This window comes from Neovison vison, chromosome 7 (genome assembly GCF_020171115.1).
Source record: "Neovison vison isolate M4711 chromosome 7, ASM_NN_V1, whole genome shotgun sequence".
Classification (NCBI taxonomy): Eukaryota; Metazoa; Chordata; class Mammalia; order Carnivora; family Mustelidae; genus Neogale; species Neogale vison.
In genome coordinates, this window is record NC_058097.1 from 187,625,664 (window position 1) to 187,644,225 (window position 18,562).

Below are 18,562 nucleotides of genomic sequence, written 5' to 3' on the forward strand. Positions count from 1 at the left end.
TATAAATATTCAAGATCCTGAAAAAACATATCATTGCATTAAAATCTGAAACAGGCAGTGGGTGAATCGAGGGGAGAAAATGTTTACTTTTTTGAGGTTTATCTAATGAAATATAATAAATAGTACATCACGCTCTTTTTTTTTTTTTAAACCCCTAGAGATATTTAAGCAGTACCTGGATTTGTACAATAAGCTGCTTTAGCAAAAGTCTAGAAAAAGAAACGCTTGGATTTTGAAAATGCGATTTTCAATCTTAAGCACATTTTCCACATCTTGTATTGTTACGGGATAAGGGATGCCGGAGACTCTGCAAATTGCGGAATTCATTTCCAGCACAGACCAAGCGAAAAAGGAATAGTAGGGCTTCTTCGAGGTTGAAAGAACAAATGAAAAGATATTACTGTCAGAGCAGCCAGAGGCTATGGTCCCCATGACTGCAAGGAAGAAAAAAAAAATCTCATCTATAGATACGGTATGGACCAAAAGCCCGGGGGAAGAGATGTTTTTACAAAAGAAAAACCACAAAAACATAACAGCTCTAAAAGAGTGGTGTTGACATCAGTATATAATTTTGAGGATATTTTTGGGTGCGTCTCCCTTTCCTGCCCCTGACACAAATATTTGGAGATTGGGACTGTCATTGTTGATAAAAATTAAATGGATGCCGCATACAAAAGATATATAAAAACCATGTTAACATGTGGGGTGACTTTGATGACGTTCTGTACAGCGAAAGTATAAGAATCTGGTGACATTTTATTGTCACCCACTTGCATTTTCATCTGCACCGACCCCTGCCTTTAAAAATAGGACTCTTAATATACATTTCTTTATCAAATGTTTTCACCTGGAGATACGTTTGCTGGTTTCAGTATGCCCCGCTCTTCTATTTTCTTTTAGTTGAGTTTTTGTAAATGGTGAAGGTGTGTGAGGCCCCTTTTGTGAAGTTAGAAAATTATGCATTTGTTTTGAAGAGAAGTCTGCAAATACTGGCAGGAGAAACAGATTCCTGCAAAGGAACGGCCCCAGGGAAGCCAGTCATTAATGTAAGTTTCCAAAGTCTTTCTGTTCAAATGCAGAGTCCGAAGACCTTTTAAAAAATTGCCCTTCTCTAACACAATTATTTTCACTTCTTTCCTGAGATAGCTTTGTTATTTTCTTCTGAAGAAATATTTATGCTTTTTTCGAGTTGGAAATTTTCTCTTCTTCTTCTTCTTCTTTTTTTTCTTCCTTGAGGAAAATGGTTTAATGCAACATTCAAGGGGGGAAGAGAGGCTCATTTAACAAAAGGGCTGGAAACAGAAGCTTCAGATGAAAACCCAATTCCCTTTCTGGATTTGCCAAATAATAGCTAAAAATCAAACACTTCCCAAAAGACCATTGATGGGATTCCTCCCGAATAAATATGCATCTATTCCTATTTTCATCAAAACAAATCATTTTCTCTGTGGCTAGGCACAGTTTTGGAGACTGGGGGTCTCTATCCCTCTAGTGCCCTCCGTTGGGAACCTTGAGATTTCATTATATATATAGACACACACACACACACACATGTATACATATATATGTGTATATGTATATATGTCTATAATTTTCCTTTCCATGAATTCCCGTAAAGTCGGCGTACTTTCTCTAGGGGAGGATGGGCTGGGAGAGAATCAGGGCCCTGGGCCGACACTTCACTGGCCTGAATGCAAGAGGAGAAGGAGTGAAGAGACCTGAGAGAAAAACACTCTGTACCGGAGAACACGTTGGCAGAGGGATAAAAAGAGGAAGACAAGTAAATACTTTTCTAGCGCGCTTCCAAGTTAAAACCAGCGAAGCTACCCAGTTTAAAGAAAGGGAAAGTAAAATTCGTCCCTACCTTTGTCAGAGGCAAAGTAATGGGGAACTTGTTTCCAGAGTGGTTAGGACCTACACAGAGCGTCTTACCTTAAATCTATACATTTTGAGCAAAAACAGCTTGGAGCAATTCTTTCCAAACAGCCCCAAATGTTAACCATTCCATTCAAGATCAGATTTCTCTCTCAGCCTAGATGGTGATATCAGTTGGATTTTCTTTTCTTTCCTTTTTTTTTTTTTTTAAAATATATATTCTTATGTTTCCAATCCTCAAACATGCTTTTTTCATCTTTGTGAGCACTCGCCGGGCCGCTGGATGGGATGGGAGTCGTCAGGAGTCCTTCTCTTTGGGACAATTAGCCTCCCACTGGATCATTTTAAGTCTGAATGATTTGTTGTGGTCACTGAGTGGGGCCTTTCTCTCTCTCTCCTCTAATATTGTTGTAGATACGTAAAGTTTACTGCGTGCTGTAAATATGTCAGCTTTTGCCAGGGAGTTTGCTAATAAAGAACTTCGAGGTATTATTGATGGAAAAGATAATGTTTTCAATAAGACTTGTCAGGGCTGGAGCTGGAGGCATTGCACACCCAGCAAAGCACGGACGTTTGAAATGCCGACCGACCCACTGACAGACAGACCGACCGACCGATCGACCGACCGACCGCGGGCGCTGTGCTGGGCCTGCCTGCTGCTCTACGGCCCCCAGACCCTGGTTCTCAGCACCGCTGGAAATGCCTGACTGCTTTTAAGAGCTCCGGCCTTTTTTTTTTTTTTAATGGCCTTCCAGACCATCAGCAATAACCGAGCTTGGTATCAGAGAATCACAAGACACCCCCTTCCCACTCTGGTCCCCTTTGGCTTTCTGAGCTCACCCCTGTGGCTAGGAGACAGAAAGAAATCCAAACTTGTGCACTGGAATCTCCCCTTTCCATTCTAACCGGCAACTTCGGAATGCAAATTGGAATCGTGTTTCTCTCTTCCTTCGTTCATCTGTGGGTTATTCTTCTGCCTTCCCCCCTTACAAAGAAAGAAAGAAAGAAATCCCAGAAAATTTGGTCTCCGTCCGCCACGCGGCCCTGGTCTCTCGGTCGCAGAGTGGCCCACTCTTGGATTTTTGTCACATCACCCACACGACAGCTTCATCTGGTGCTAATGTGACCGTCACATGGGTTGGCCCTCAGAATTCCATGCTCATTTACCATTAATCAAATGCATCATTATGAATTGTGTATGCATTTTAGAGCAGACCCAGCTCTATAGGGAAGTCGCCCCCCCCTTTTTTTTTTTTCTCATTCATGTTCAGCAACAAAACTCACATCTGCTGTGAAGATTAATGGCAAGGCCAAAGCGACATTCTTTGTGTTTGCCTCGCCCAGAAATCCACAACCCTAAATTACAGGTTGGTAAGCTATGTCCAGGTAGCATTCGTTTTTTTCAGATTATTATTATCATCCCCCATGGGCCACTCTAATCACCCCCAGCACGCTGAAGCCGCTAAGAGAGCCGCCAGACAGAGCTGTCCCGGAGCTTCCCAGGGGCCCGGGGTGGGGGGTGGGTGCCTCCCTGAGGCTGGGGGGATTTTAGTCTTAAATTGCATTTTGGTCAAAATGGGGACTGGCCCTTCTAATTTAGAAGAATTCAAAGTATTTGCAGGCTGAGCTCGGCTGGGTGGGGGTGGGGACTGGGGACCGGGGATGGTGTTACCGCCGGGCTGGCCGCCTTCAGCAATTGCAGACTGGGCTTCCCTGGGACTCAGTCACAGTCAGGGCTCTGTGGGAGCACTCTGAGTTCCGGAACCTTCCTTGGAGGGCCTGTCTCCTATGACTTGATGGGGACATGGAGACTCCTGGGTATATGAGGAGGGTTTTCACTGGGAGTTTCCAGTGATCAAAGTCTTTCCTGAGGACGGGGACCGTGTTTCAGGTAAAAACCCTTTCCTGAGCTGTCACAATAGTTCCAGGAGATGGAACCTGGTGCCTGAGACTGGACCCCGGCCCTGACCCCTTCTCTCCCTGCTAGCCTGCGGAGACAGATCAGACTTGAGGTCAGCTCATGTGTTGATGTCTAATTGCCAGCAAGTCCTGGCACAGATCAGGAACACACAGAGAGCTTGATCTCTAGGAGCGAGAGCGGTGGGGTGCACGGGCCGTGGGGCTGCCTTACTTTGTGGCACTATTTTTTTCCCCTCCAAGCAGACACCCAGGCCTGGATTTTGACTTGGTTGCCCCTCCTAGGGGCATAGGACATAGACTTGCCCCCAGGGAAAGGCTCTGTTGAGAGGCCTTCCTGGGCTGGGCAGAGGCTTGTAATATTAGTGAAGCCTGTTAAAAATAAACACCGTTTGCCCGAGCCCCTGGCTGGGGAGGTTCCAGGAGAGGCTGACAGTCTTGAACTGCTTAGTGGGCTCTATGCCCGGGTGTTGGATTCTCTCATGGGGCCTCCTGGGCGTGTTTTGGGAACTGTCCCCTGCTTAGAAGCCTCTGTTCCCACCTGGAAGATCTGGACTACTTCCCTGTAGGGGAGTTCAGGGGCATCGGAGCACCGATTTTCAACCCTCTTTCCTTCCTTCTCCTGGTGAGGGATGGGGGTGTGTGTGTGCAAAATTGGGACAGCGCAGTAATCCATGGACAGAGATGGTCCCTCTGCCTGTGCACGGGGGAGTGTGTGAGAATGTGCATGGGAGTTGGGCATCTATCTGTGGTCCCCAAGCCAAGCCCCAGGCTCCATTTTGTCACGTGGGGCCCCCTTTCCCACTGGGGGAGGTGTCTCTGGGGCTGATGTGAACTCAGGTCTGTGATGGGCAATGGGCAGCCTGAGGCTGGTGGGTGTGACCGCAGAGGGAAGGGCAGCTGGGGATGGCAGATGCTGTTTTTCCTCCCACTCCTGTGATCTTTAGGGCCTAGAATGGGGCAGCAGTGTCCAGAGTCTGAGCCCAGGCTTCTGAAGGGCTTTGAAGAGGCCTCGGGGACAGGACTTTGGGGTACCTCCAGCTACGCTGGCCAGGTCTTTGGCTTAGTCTCAGTATGACCTGGGACTTCACCAAAGGGGCAAAGCCCCCTCCAAGGCCACCACTTCCTGGGAACGCTCTTCTGAGGGCTATTCAGTCCTACAACAGCCCTAAGGAGCAGGACTCCGGCGCTCAGAATGGTTACGAACCCATTTAAGGGCACCCAGAACCCAGGCCTTTCCACATCTGAACTTTGAGCCCATCCTGTGTGAGTGACGTCCCGCAGTGCCATTTAACCGAAAAAGCACAGGGCCTTGAAGCAGATCTCCAAGATTTAAGGAACAGTTTAATTGAAATACTAAGAAAAATGCAGAGGCCTGGTCCCACTTTGAGCAGCTCTCTTGGGCTTTCAGGGAAATAGCTCTGGTTCCATCGACGTTTGGTTTAAAAAAAAAAAAAAATTCGAATTTGAGTCACTTTGGTTTGAAACCCCACAACGTGGCTGGTCTGGCTTTGTGTCTGCTACCTGGTTTGGCTCAAGGACAGAGAAGGGTTTCTGTTTATAAAGCATGCACAGACGGGGCTGCCCGCGGGTGAGGAGAGCTGTTCTCTCTGCTTTTGCTCCTTTTCAAGGATGCTGGAAAGTCTTGTCTTCTCCATCCCAGGGCTGGTCATTGAAAGGCCCCTGGTCCAGGACACCGCCCGTTAGAAAGCTGCTGCTGGCAAGTCGAAATGATACATAAACAGATATTATTTGATGGATATTATTTGACGCGGAGAGGCAGTCACTAGTTCACCAAGTTTCAGAATTTAAACTCATTTTTAATTATGAAAGTAACACACCTGGTAAGAAGCAAAACTCTACAGAAGTATTTTTAAAGTCCGTGAAATGGCTTAGTATTTGTGCAGTGCTTAGAACGGGGTCTGGCACGTAATAAACACTTTGGAAGTGCTTATTAAATCAAAATATGTGACATTCGAAGTCACTTTCTCTCCCGTTCTAGATCTGCAGTCTTCCTCTCTGCTTTCTTGCGTGTTCTTCCAGAAATATGCTGGGGAAGCGTGTGGGCGCCCACGACCATTTTACACGCTCTAAAGGGGAGAGAGAAGTGAGACAACCAAGCTTCGGACAGTACGATCCCAGTTTTAAGACAGACAGACAAAAGTGCACAGAAAGTAATCTGGAATCATGTCTAGCAACGTAGTGACAGCAGTCTTCTCTAAAAGGCTGTATCCTGAGTGGATTTTCTTTTTCTTTTCGTCTCCTTTTGCTCATGCTGTTTATAATTCTAGAAACGAAGGAAAGGGGAGTGTGCCCAAGTCAGTGAGGGAAGGAGTGCGTGGACCTTGGACCTCTCGTGTAAATGTGTCCTAAAATGTGTCCTAAGAGGGTTGATGTCCTGGCGGGGGGCCTGGGACTCCCATCATGGGGGTTCCACGGAGCACCCTCCCCCCCCAGTTTCCTGGAACCTACCACTCTGCTGCTGAGACATTTGGCTCTGCCATGTGGCTCCAGGACTCCTCCAGGGCCCCTGGACAGGTGATCCAACCAGGGTACGGTTTCTGGGGCTGCTTTACGCGTGCCTCCCAGCCTTCCCTATTGTTTCTCTTGCTCCCTCCACAGCCCTCCACTGTCACGGGGAAGGAAACCTCTCCCCTCTGCCGGCCCGAGCCTGAGGGGGGCCTGATTTCCACAGAGGGCATTGAGGGTGAGGACCATGTGAAGTGAATCCGAGAGCCCGAGTCCCATGGCCTGGGGTCCTTAGGACGTATCAGGGGGCCCCTCTGAGTGTGCCTGTGGGACGTGAGGAGGTGGGCCCTTCAGGCTCTCCAGCTTTCTGGCGGGGCTTCACGTGAAGCCTAGTCCGGTTCCTGCAGGAGCAAGTGGAGAAGGCGTCCAGGGCTGGGTCCTGACCGTTCCCACCTCTGAATACAGTTCCAGAGTCAAGCAGACCCAGACCATGAACCAGGTACTGTTGTTTACCGGTCGTGGGACCTGGGGCGGGTCAGTGTGTCTTCCCAAGCCTCGGGTTCCTCATCTCTAAAATGGGAGCAGTAATGGCACCTTCTTCATGGTGGTAGCGGACCTTCATTCTCAACTCATGCCTTCGGGTCGATTTTTCGGAGGGCCTCCTGGGGGCCAAGTCCCTGACCTGACCCGATGAGGGCTCCAGACATACAAATCGCTGCCTAGGACACCAGCTCGAACAAGAGATGGGAAAGCAAGGGAGGTTTCTGGAAGGGTGGACAGGAGCTCTGACATGGTAGGGCTTTCGGTCAGAGGCGTTCCCAGCCCTTCCACAGATAGGATGTCACATATTTCTCACAATGGCCTTGGAATCTGACTTTTGTGGAGGGGATGTTAGACCAAACTTACCTTTCAGCCCGGTGGAGTTGGATGTTAAGGAGAGCCGAGTGTCCTGGACAGTAGTGAACAACACTCAGCGTCCCATCTGTCCTGCCTGCTCGGCTCTCGTCCTGCTTGTCCACGGAGCTGCGAGGCAGGGAGAGCTCGAAAGCTACCCGACAGCCAGCGTTCCCTGGGAGAACTCCCTTCTAGTCTTTCATCTCCAGGGCTGGAAAGGGCATGATCTCTGGACAGACCAGCCTCCAACCCTGACTCTGCCACATGCCTGCTAGAGATCTTGGACAAGCCTCAGTGTTCTCATCAGAAAAATGGGCACAATGGCAGTGCCCACCTTGCCAAGCTGCTGTGAGCATTCCAGACGGTGCGCTGTACCCACATGATGTCTAGCACATGCCAGGATGTCTGAGGCAGGGCCGGGTCCTCTGCCAGTGGGGCCCAATGTCTGGGCTCAAGACATTCTTCTCCTTATTACAAAGCCACACACCAGGACCCAGCTCATCTGGGGCCCATGTGAACCCTGGGGCTCAGAGATACTTCATCCCTCAATTTTGCTTTCGTCTTCCTGACCCCAGCTGACTGTCCCTACCCACCTGCCGCCCTGCCAGACCCCCATCGAGCAGAGAAATTGGTGACCTGGCCGGGCCCTGGGAGAAGGAAGCTGCAAGGTAGAGACCAGAAGGGCTGTACCCCAGATGCTGTGACAGGATCTTCCGGGCCCGGGGGGGGGTAGGGTGGACAGGACCAACCACAAAACCCGCCCTGATGCTCTCCTTCCCGCAGTGCTTCCCCAATCGAGAAGGCAAAGACGGATTTGGCTGTATTTTTCTCCCTCCTCTCATCTGTAAAATTGAGACATTACAGTTCCAAAATGGGCTTTGAGCCTGTAGAAATTAATCCGGCCTGGCAGGAAGGTTGCAAATAAACATATTGTTTCGATTGGTGTTGACATTTGGATTGTGAGAAGGTTTGAAAATGTAACTGTAGTTGGGATTTTCCAGCCCATCCAAGTTTTTCCGTGGAGGGGCTCAACACGCCTCCACTGTGGTGGCTGGGTGAGTGCCCTCCTTAGACCCGAGTTGGGCACTGGCTGAGGCTGATTCGTCTGCGCTCCGAGCCTGTGCCCTGGGGGACCGCCTGGGCTCTTGTGGGGGGGCAGGCGTTTCGGGAAGCAGAGCCTCTGTGGCAGCGGGGGCAGCCAACGCCTCCAGGAGTGAACTCCAAGCCTTAGAGCACCTACTAGGTGTTGCTACCTTCTAAGTGTGAGCTCATGTCATCCAGGATTACCATGGATAATTACCCCATTTTACAGATGGGTGCCTCTGAGTCACTGAGAGGTTGAGGGACTTGCCCAAACCACATAGGAGGAAAGTGAAGGCTCGAACTTGGCCCATTCTGACTCCCAGTGGCTTGCCCTATACCACCTACTTTCTTCCAGGAACTTTCCAGAAGGTCATCTCCCCAGCAGAATGGCTCTTTACCCTAGGGTCATGGCTAAGCCTGGACCAAGGGGACCCAAGTTGGCAGAGTGTTCAGTTGTCAAGACCGCCAGTTCCACCCCGTCTGGACCCTCGTGGGTTTAATTCCCCCTTTCCTTTACCCACTAGCCACTGTGGAAGTGGGTGTTGTTTGCCTCCCCTTGCTGCCCTGGAGCGCATCCTTCAGTGGCCTCTGAGCCCCCTGGGCCTCCCCTCCTGCTCAGCTCCAACCTCCCCGCTCAGGCCCAGGCCGGGAAGCAGCCTGGTTCCCCGTGCAAGGGGAGAGCCCTGAAAAAGCCCCCGACTTGGGGCACAGGAACATTCAGCTGTCACCATGGACTCAGGTTGCTGGCCAGGTGTAGGCACCGCATTTTTGAGAAAAGACTTGGTGATTTCTACACCTGGTGATTTCTGTGTGCCCCTCTCCCTGCCTCTGAGCTTCTGCAATGCAAAGACCCTTCTGTCTCCCTTCCACTGCTTTGTGCCTGTCCCCATAGAGCAGGACATGGTTGGGAAAGCCTCCCGGGGGTCCGGTCCATAGTGCTAACTGGCCAGCCTCCGCCATTTCTTAAATCCATGCCCTCGCCTGCCTGCCCAAGGGCTATTTCCCCAGGCATGGGTGGCAGACCAGTCGTGGTAAGAGTCCTCAAGGTGGGGTCCTCAAAGCTTCCTGCTACCAAAACCCTCGCCTCTGTTCCTTTTGTTGCCTGGGATGACAGGGAGTGGGGGTTGCAAGATGGCGGCCCAGGTCCAGCCTCATTCCTGCCGGCTTCTTGGTGAGGTGAGCCCATGCCCTGCCAGGAAGATGCCTCCTCACGGACAGCCCTCTTTGCTGACTTCTCTGCTCCCTCCCTCCCTTCCCTGGGGGAAGGACCGACCTCCTTTGTTCCACAGATGAGAGAATTCTCTACCACAGACCCTCAAGGCTGAGAGAGGCCTTGTTTTTGTGCCTTGCCCCACGGGGGTCCCTTCTCTCTGGCCCTGCCCCTCAGTCCCTGTTTGGTCTGACTCCTCAGGACCCCTCTCCTTCTGACGTTCAAAGACTCAAAACCATGACTGGAAGTTTGGGGGCATGGGGTTTGGCCCGACACTCTTCTGGGAGCTCATGTTTTAGGCTTGAATCTGTCTGGATGTTTTTTGTTTGTTGGCTGGCTTGGCCTTCAGGAGGTGTGAACCTTCTACTGGGTTCGAGTTTCTGGAAACTGGGAAGGTTTGTGTTCATTTCAAGGTTCAGAAAATCACTGTGGTTTTGGGTCACGGTTGGGTTTGATTTGCGTGCTTGATGGCAGCGGTGGCCCGGGGGCTCTGAGCTCGGCCTAAGTGGGGTCCCTGTGGGGAGAGACACACTCGTGTCTCTCCGTGTGTCCTCTGGGAGGGGCTGGTTCTGCACCAAGCCCTCGGGGCTAGTGGCTGTGGCACCCGTTCTGGGAAACTGGAGACAGAGAATTCGCTTTCCCTTCAAACCTCTTATCACAGAACATGCCTAGATGTGATTTTTGGGGACACAGGAGAGGCGACGGGGGTGGGGGGAGTACAATGTGAGAGCCCGGCCAGGCTGGGAGTGGGACGCCCCTAGATACTGTGGTGTGAGTGAGGGGCCCGGTGTCTGCTCAGAGGCCCACGTCTGCCCCCGCCCGCTGGGTGACTCAGGGAAGCTCTTCAACTTCTCTGAACTCCTTTCCTCATGCCTCTTCTTAAGGCTGTTTTGAGATTAAAGAGGATAATATTTGTAGAAACTCACAGAGGAGGTCAGAATATATTAGTCCTCGTGAGCTCCACAAAGACAGGGCTATGCCTCATTAATCATGTGCTTCCCAACTTAGCAGAGTGCTTGGCCAACACGCTCATTCAATAAGCCCTTCTCGAAGCCAGATGGGAACTGGCCCCACGTTATTACTGTCAGTTTGAACAGCGAGTCTGTTTCCCTGATTGGAGGTCAGAGCTGGAGGCCTGAGCTGCCCTGACGCACTCTGGAAGGAGCCCTTCTCTCTGGGCACAGCGGTCTTCCTGCAATGGACACTAGCCTTTGGTCACCTCCCAAGGGTGTTCCCCATTCTCGCCAAGGCCTGTCACCTCCTGCCTCCAAACTGACTGGATCCATTTCCATCCTCCAAGGGCTGCAAGAGTCTTTCTTTGCTAGTCCCAAGGAGTTTGCACAGTGTTGGGGTTTCAAGCTTTGGATCGGCATGCTAGAGGTTGAAGCCACTTGGTAGAGCGCCTGTGTGTCCTGGGTTTGCAGCTCCGGTTTAAAATCGTCAGGGTCATTGTCCCTGTGAGTGTCAGCCTAATGGCCTTGAATTTGGGTCGGTAAATAATAATACTAGCCTCCACTTACTGACTCTCTTGCTCTGGGCCCTTACTTAATCCTCCCCGATGCCTCGGGAGATGGCATTAGAACACTATCCCCATCTGATAGACAGGGAAATGGAGGCTCAGAGAGGTCAAGGAATACGCCCAAGTTCACACAGCCTGTCCTGGCAGAGCTGGGACACAAAGCCAGGTTTCTGCCCCAAACATAGTGCACAGATGGGAATGAAGGGGAGCTGGTGTCCAGAGACCCCCTCAGCCTCCGACTTGGCCTGTGAACCCGAATCTCCAAGGAGCCCTTCCCCACCTGGAACAGGGGGATTGAGGATCACCCCCCATCCCCCATCCCACGCGCCCCTCCTACCCCCAGCTATAGCAGCCCATCTCCAGCGCTGGAAAAACCAATGTGGCTGCTTTTGCCAGGCTGGGTCATCCCAGCTTGTCCAGCAGGTGCAACTGGCCATGAAAGGTGAACTGTTGGGAGCCCCGTCGCCCAGGGTAGTGTCGGAGGCCGCCTGCCCGACACCCTGCACAAATTAACTCACCACAGCCCTGCTCAACTCTCCGGTCTCTTCTGCTCCCTCAAACCACGAGCTTCAGGACAACAGCCGCACGCCCTCCCCCCACTCACTCCTCACCTTCCTCCTCTTGGCCTGGCCTGGCCTTGGTCAGTGTCCCAGTGTTCCGCCAGTGTGGCCCATGTCGGGGCTACCTTGCCTTCTTCAGGTAGGATCTGCTCTCCCTTCCTCCCCCCCCCCCCAGGGGCCTTGCAAGCCTCAGGCTTCATGGGGTAGGAGCACAGAAGGCCTCTGTGGCTGCTTTGCAAAGGCTCTTCTGTCTTGGAAGATGCTAAACAACGTTCGACAGTGAGTCACATTTGCATACGGAAGGACACAATTTAACTTGTCGAAAAACATTTTGGTTCCCTTTTAGCAGGTTGGGTGGGAGTAAATGATGTGGGAAGACTTCTGTCTCCTTTCTCCACTCTTCTGGGTTTCTTCTTCACCTTCCCTTTCCCCAGCCAGCCACCCACTTAGCAGCGCTGAGCCCTGCCTGCCCTCCCAAGTCTACAGTCAAGTAGCTCTGGAAATGTGCCCCTGTCTCTCTGTTCCAGGCTCTCTGTCAGCCTCTCTCACTGAAATGAGCCTAGTACCTGGTCTCTGGGTTCCTCCCACGGCCCACCTTGGACCCTCACAGGATGATGGATCAACGCCCATCTGATCCCATTGGCTTGAGTTACCTCGAGGACCATCTCCCTCTACACCCCCGCGATTTTCTGTTCTGGTCATGCTGGCCTCCTTCCAGGCAGGTCTCTGGCTCAGCACCTTTGCAAGCACTGTTCCTTCTGCCTGGAATGCTCTTCCTTCAAAACCCCTCGAGGATCCTTTATCTCCTCTAGGTTTTCCGGAGGTTACCATCTCCATGAGACCTTGTCTGTCTACCTCATTTCCAGTCCCGGTCCGCTCCTCTGATATTGCCCATTCCTCCGGCCCTCTGGGCTCGACTTTTTTCTCCATCACACTGATCAGGCTAGAGGTGGGTTTTCCTGAATACTAATGATGTTTATACTTTTGAGCATTGCACCAGAAGGTTCCGAGGCCCTGACCAAAATTGATATTTATAATTTTGAGAGAGACAGCATGAGCTGGGGAGAGGGAGAAGCGGATTCCTTGCTCCGAGCAGGGAGCCCGATTCGGGATGCTATCTTGGGACTCCAGGATCATGACCTGAGCCGAAGGCAGATGCTTAACTAACTGAGCCACCCAGCTGCTTTGATATTTATGATTCTTTATTCCTTTTTCTTAAGGGGTCTATCCGTCCCCACAAAATATATAAGCTTCAGGCCCCACAATAGCCCGATCTGCCTGCCACTTACCTGTTTTAATGTTTTTTATTATGTTTCTCCCTCTGCCCCTAAAATATAAACCCCACGAGGGCAGAAAATTTTGTCTTTAAATTTTTTTTTAACGGTTTTATCTCTAGGATCCGGAAGAGGGACCACACACAGGAGGAACTCTAGAAATGTTGCTGTATGTATGTATGTCAGCCCAGATGCGTGCTTGGCTCAGGGCCTCAGGCTTCTTTTAGGAGTCAGACCAGCCTCCTAACACTCTCTCAAGGCTCTGCCCTCCGTCTGCTCCCAGAAGGGTGAAGATTCAGACTCAGGGCCTTTGCACAGGCTGCTTACTCTCCTTGATGCTCTTCCTCTCCTCCTGGCCTTCTTGTTCCATCCTTTGGGTTTCTTCTTGAATGCCGTCTCCGTGCCCCAAGTCAGCGGGGCTCTGGGGTCATGTGCCCTCTAGCCCCTTGGAGTCCCTTTTGCTAGCACTGTCATCACAGTCACACGCCATCTGTGCTATTGTTGGTTTGGGACTTATTTCCCTCTGAGGACTGTAAACTCCGTGAGGGCAGGGCCATGCTGTCTTGGGAGCTGCTGTCTCCCCAGGGTAATGTCTGGCACGTGGTCCTTTTCACTGACTCAGTAAATTGCTGCTGCAGGAATGGGCAAAATAAGAACAGCTGGGGAAAGGTGGGAATCAGGCGGTTTGTATCGAAATAAGCAAAATCACATGAAATCCAGGGCACATCAGAGTCGAAAGAGATGATCTTGTCCATAGCTTGTAGACCATGTGCCCTGTGCCCTGGGGGTTCCATGGAGGTGTCCCATAGGTCACCTCAGTGTACATATGAGTGTGTGCGCGCGCATGTGTATATGCAGGTGTACCTGCGTGCATGTATGTGTCAGGTGTATATGTGCGTGTGTGTGCGCATCCTTGGGTTAGGGGTGGCAGTCAGGAAGCTTCAAAGACTGGCAAATAGATGACTGTCAGACCCCCGTTCCCACAGCCAACAGAGTGGTTCTGCTTTTACCCATTTATAGACTGAACTTTGGCTTCTGATTTTTGTTTGAAAAGAAATAAGCTTGGGGCGCCTGGGTGCCTCAGTGGGTTAGAGCTTCTGCCTTTGGCTCAGGTCATGATCCCAGGGTCCTGGGATCAAGCCCCTCGTGGGGCTCTCTGCTCAGCAGGGAGCCTGCTTCTTACTCTCTCTCTGCTTGCTGCTCTGCCTACTTGTGATCTCTATCAAATAAATAAATAAAATCTTAAAAAAAAAAGAAATAAGCTTTCTGGGGTGTCTGCATGGCTCTGTTGGTAGAACTTCAAACTCTTGATATTAGGGTGATGAGTTCAAGCCCCATGTAGGGCTTACTTAAAAAAAAAAGAAAAAACAATTTTTAAAAATAATTAAATAAAAATAAAATAAAATTTTTAAATATATTTTATTTATTTATTTGACAGGGAACCCGATGCTGGGCTCCATCCCAGGACCCTGGGATCATGACCTGAGCCAAAGGCAGAGGCTTTAACCCACTGAGCCACCCAGGCACCACTAAATAAAATAAAATAAAAGGTTTCCAGCCAAAATCAAATTTGGAAAGTGCAAGCTTGATCAAACCCCTCCTTCCTGTTTTACAGACGGGTCAACTGAGGACCAGAGAAATAGAAACTGAGGCCCAAAGTCACAGAATGAATGAGCCACAAGCCCAAGAACTATTCCCAGACGTCCAGCCTACTCCTCCCGGTTTAGACAGAGAGCACGGCGTCGATTCATCTGTGACCAGGTGGCCGAGCACCTGGACCTCCTAGAGCTCATGGAAAAGCTTCGGGGAATCACCAAGATTTAATCCTATCATGTGAATCAGGAATCATTTTAGTTGCAGAAGACATGACTCCTGAGAAGCACACAGTAAAAATCACAACGCTGAGCGCAAGTCCTCAGGCAGAAAATCTGAACACAGAAAGCTAACTTCCCGTTGATTTTTTCAGTTAAGATTCATTAGCTACTTGCTCGTTCATGTTACTGTCTGAAGGGGCTTCTAGCAAACATACAGCAGTAGGCACCAAAGGTTAAGAAAAATTGGTGGGAGCAAAAGTTAAAAGGGAAATGATTCTGTGCATTCGTTTCATGGTGTCTGTTTGTGTGTGTGAATATTAAAAAAATTAAAAGGACTATTTTTCATATACTTTTGTGCTGGAACAGATACCTTTAGCTATAGGGTTTTTATGGGGGGAAGAAAAACCATTGTTTCTCATTCTATAAAAACGAATCCTTAATTTGTTCTCTGATTACAAAAATAATAGGTACACCTGAAGAACGAGAACACTATAGAAAAATGCACAACTTAGAAAAGGAAAATGCTGCAATTTGTTCTCCCCCAGCCAGAACCACAGTTAATACAAATCTGTTTTCAAACCTAGTAAGTGAGTGTCAGGCACCAGGAGGACCACAGTGAACAAACACAGATGTCATTTGCCATCTCACAGGACTCATAGTTGAATGGGGAAGAGATAGGAAATCATCACACAATGATAAAAATTCAACTGTATTTTACTTTCAAAAGGAGAGCTATAAAGGCACGAGGAAAGGGACCTTGATGAGAAGGCCTGGAAAAGCTTAGCTGAGGGAATCAAAACGGAGTTGGGATCTGTATAGTAGGTGAAGATGGGAGGAAAGAGTGGTTAATGAAGAAGAAATGTCTATGCAAAAGCCCTGTGGCAGGAGGGAGAAAATCAGTGTCACAGGAGTGGTCCATGGTGAGGCAGCAGAGCCATCTGGGTGTCTGTGAAGAGCACGGTAAGACTTTGTCCTAATAGTAAAGGAAGTCACAAACTTTTAAATACAATTGAGTGTGACTAAATTTGCACTTGCTATCTCCTCTATTAAAAAGCATCTATTAATACTTTAGCAGGGTGGTTTAAACAAAATAAATCTTTTACTGGCTCACATGGATACAGCTTGATCTACGGGCTCAGACAGCTTCTCCAGGTTCTCTCCATTTCTCAGCCTTGCCCTCTGTTCTGCTGACCATTTCTGGGCTCCTACAGTCCCAGGTACTCAGACGTCTTCCACCTGCACCACAGTGAGAAGGAGGGCCTGCCACCACAGCATGTCAGTTTCAGCCTTGCTCCCTGGGTACCGACCCCTGAACCAATCTCTCTGGTTAGAGGAACGTGATGCTCTGATTGGTCAGATCCAAATCACAGGCTCCACAGCTCCCCCACCCATCCCGGCTGCCCACCCCGCCCAATCAGCTTTGCCACTGAGCACAGAGCCTGTCAAGAACCCAATCCGCAAAGTGCTGAAAAGCAGAGGAGCAGTTACCTCCAGAACTGGCAGGGGGTGAGGTCAGAATTGACCAAGAGGGTACAGGGCATCTTCCTGGAGAGCTGAAAATGTGCTACATCTTGATTTGGGGGTACCGACACGGTGCATATGTACACACATACACATTGAATTGATACTTAAGGTGTATACACTTCACTCTGTGTAAGCCACACCAAGGTTTCAAAAGTACTGGGCCGGAGCATGGGGAAGAGGGCGTTCCCAGAGAAAAGCCTGGATACTGTCACCGAAAGAAGAGTGGATGGATGTTCCTTATGTTAATATATGGGTATGTACATGTCACATGTAGAGGACTTTTAACGTAGTGTGGACATCACAGTGTACCCTCTTATGTTTAGTGTTTGCTCGACAAATCTTGGGTATTTTCCTACAAAAACAACTGCTTTATGCCACAGATTTCATTTCAGAAGTGCTTTATTAGGCAAATGAGCTTGTCTCTTTAGCACTGCTTGCAGGGAGGGGCACCCCAGAATCCTGCTGGGGATCAGCCTCCCCAAACAGCCCGTTGCCTGCAGAGGGGTGGTGCTTACATGGTCAAGGACCTCAGGCCTTGCTGTGAACATTGGCTTTGCACCCCCACCCCCACCCCACCCCGCTCTCTCTCCTCTAGGAGTGTTTGCCTCTCTCTTTGGACTCCGATTTCCCCTCTCTCAAATGCACCCAGCTAAAGGGGATGCATTACCTATGCTAGGTTGGTAGTGATGGTAGCTTCTAGGGGATCTCTTTGTGCAGCAAGATACCTTATTTTCTCTTTATAGAGAAAACAGTGATACTTCAAAAGAGTCTCTCCCAAAATGCAGGGGAATGGTTGGGATGGGACTCTGGCTCCAGATCTCATCCTCCCGCTGGCCTCCTGTGGTTCCTTGGGCATCTGATTACTTCTCCACACCTTACTTTATCCCTTCTTGTGGAGAGGATAGCAGAAGAGAGGATTTGAATACCCTGGACACAGTAGGAGTTTTTTTTTAAATAGATTTCTATTTATTTATTTGATAGACAGAGAGAGATCACAAGTAGGCAGAGAGGCAGGCAGAGAGAGAGGGGGAAGCAGGCTCCCTGCTGAGCAGAGAGCCCGACGTGGGGCTCGATCCCAGGAACCTGAGATCATGACCTGAGCCGAAGGCAGAGGCTTAAACCACTGAGCCACCCAGGCGCCCCCACAGTAGGAGTTTTATATGTGTTGGTTACTACAGAATGGCACAGTGGGCAGCCTTGGGAGGGCGGGAGAAGTGGTAGGGGGCGCTCCCAGCTGGGGACAGAGGGTTCCTCTGTCCTCTGGTTCTGGCCCACCTTGGTGTCCTCTTCTTCAGTCCCCTTTGTCTGCTTTCCTCTCCTTTTATTCTTTCTGCCCAAGGCATCTTTTTTTTTTTGCAAGGAAGGGACCTTGGATTAGGTCCCTAGGGTTAGGCTGCAAGGCGGCTGCCTAACACACAGGTCTGATTTTGAAGATACCTGAGGAGAGATCCCCCAGAAATCCCCTCTGCTACCCTGTGGCCTGCTGGTGACCCACCTTTTGTCTGTGTTCTGACTCAGGAGGCCCAGCTGCCTGGAAGTCAGAGAGATGTGAGTTCCACCATGGCTGGAAGGGGCTTCCCTTCTAAGGGGGCTCTGTTTCTGAGTGGGGAGAAGTGGCCCACACTGTGCCTGGCAGGGTTGGGGGGCTGTGTCCGTTTGTTTGGGCTGTCAAACCAGGTACCATGGGCAGGGGCACTTAAACAACCGAAATTAATTTTCTCACGGTTCCGGGAGCTCAAGGGTGTCGGCAGGGTTGGTTTCTTCTGATCTCCCGATGGTTTGCAATTGGCAGTCTTCTTGTGTCTTCCCATTGTCTTCCCTTGGTTTCTGTCTGTACCCTGCTGGCCTCCTAGAAGGTCTACCCAGTACGGCCTCATGTTCTCTTGACTGCCTCCTGAAAGACGGTCTCCAAATATAGTCACATTCCCAAGTGCAGGGGTTAGGACTCAAACAGATGCATTTGGCAGACACAGTTCTGCCCATGACAGAGGACTTGAACAGAAGCAGCTCCTCTGCCCATAGCTCATCATCCTAGTTTCCTTGCTTTAGGCCTTGGAACTTTTTGAGCTTGCAGAGTTCCCTCTCGCCCTCGCTTCGGCAGCATGCACCCTAAAACCGGAACAACACAGAGGAGACTAGCATGGCCTTGCACAGGGATGACAAGCCAATTGACGAAGCTTTCCTTATTTTTTTTTAAAAGATTTTATTTATTTATTTGACAGACAGAGATCACAAGTAGGCGGAGAGGAGAGGAGGAGGCAGAGAGAGAGGAGGAGGAAGCAGGCTCCCTGTTGAGCAGAGAGCCCAATATGGGGCTCAATCCCAGGACCCTGGGATCATGACCTGAGCCCAAAGCAGAAGCTTTAGCCCACCCAGGCACCCCTCTATTATTTTTTTTTTAAGGTTCTATTTATTTATTTGAG

General features: G+C 50.1%; 1 non-coding gene across 1 annotated transcript; it reads left to right on the forward strand.

Moving 5' to 3' along the window:
* The first annotated feature begins 18,228 nt into the window (after positions 1-18,228).
* LOC122914826 lies at positions 18,229-18,330 on the forward strand. The gene has a single exon (XR_006385897.1). It is a non-coding gene; the product is annotated as a U6 spliceosomal RNA (small nuclear RNA).
* The last annotated feature ends 232 nt before the right edge of the window (positions 18,331-18,562 follow it).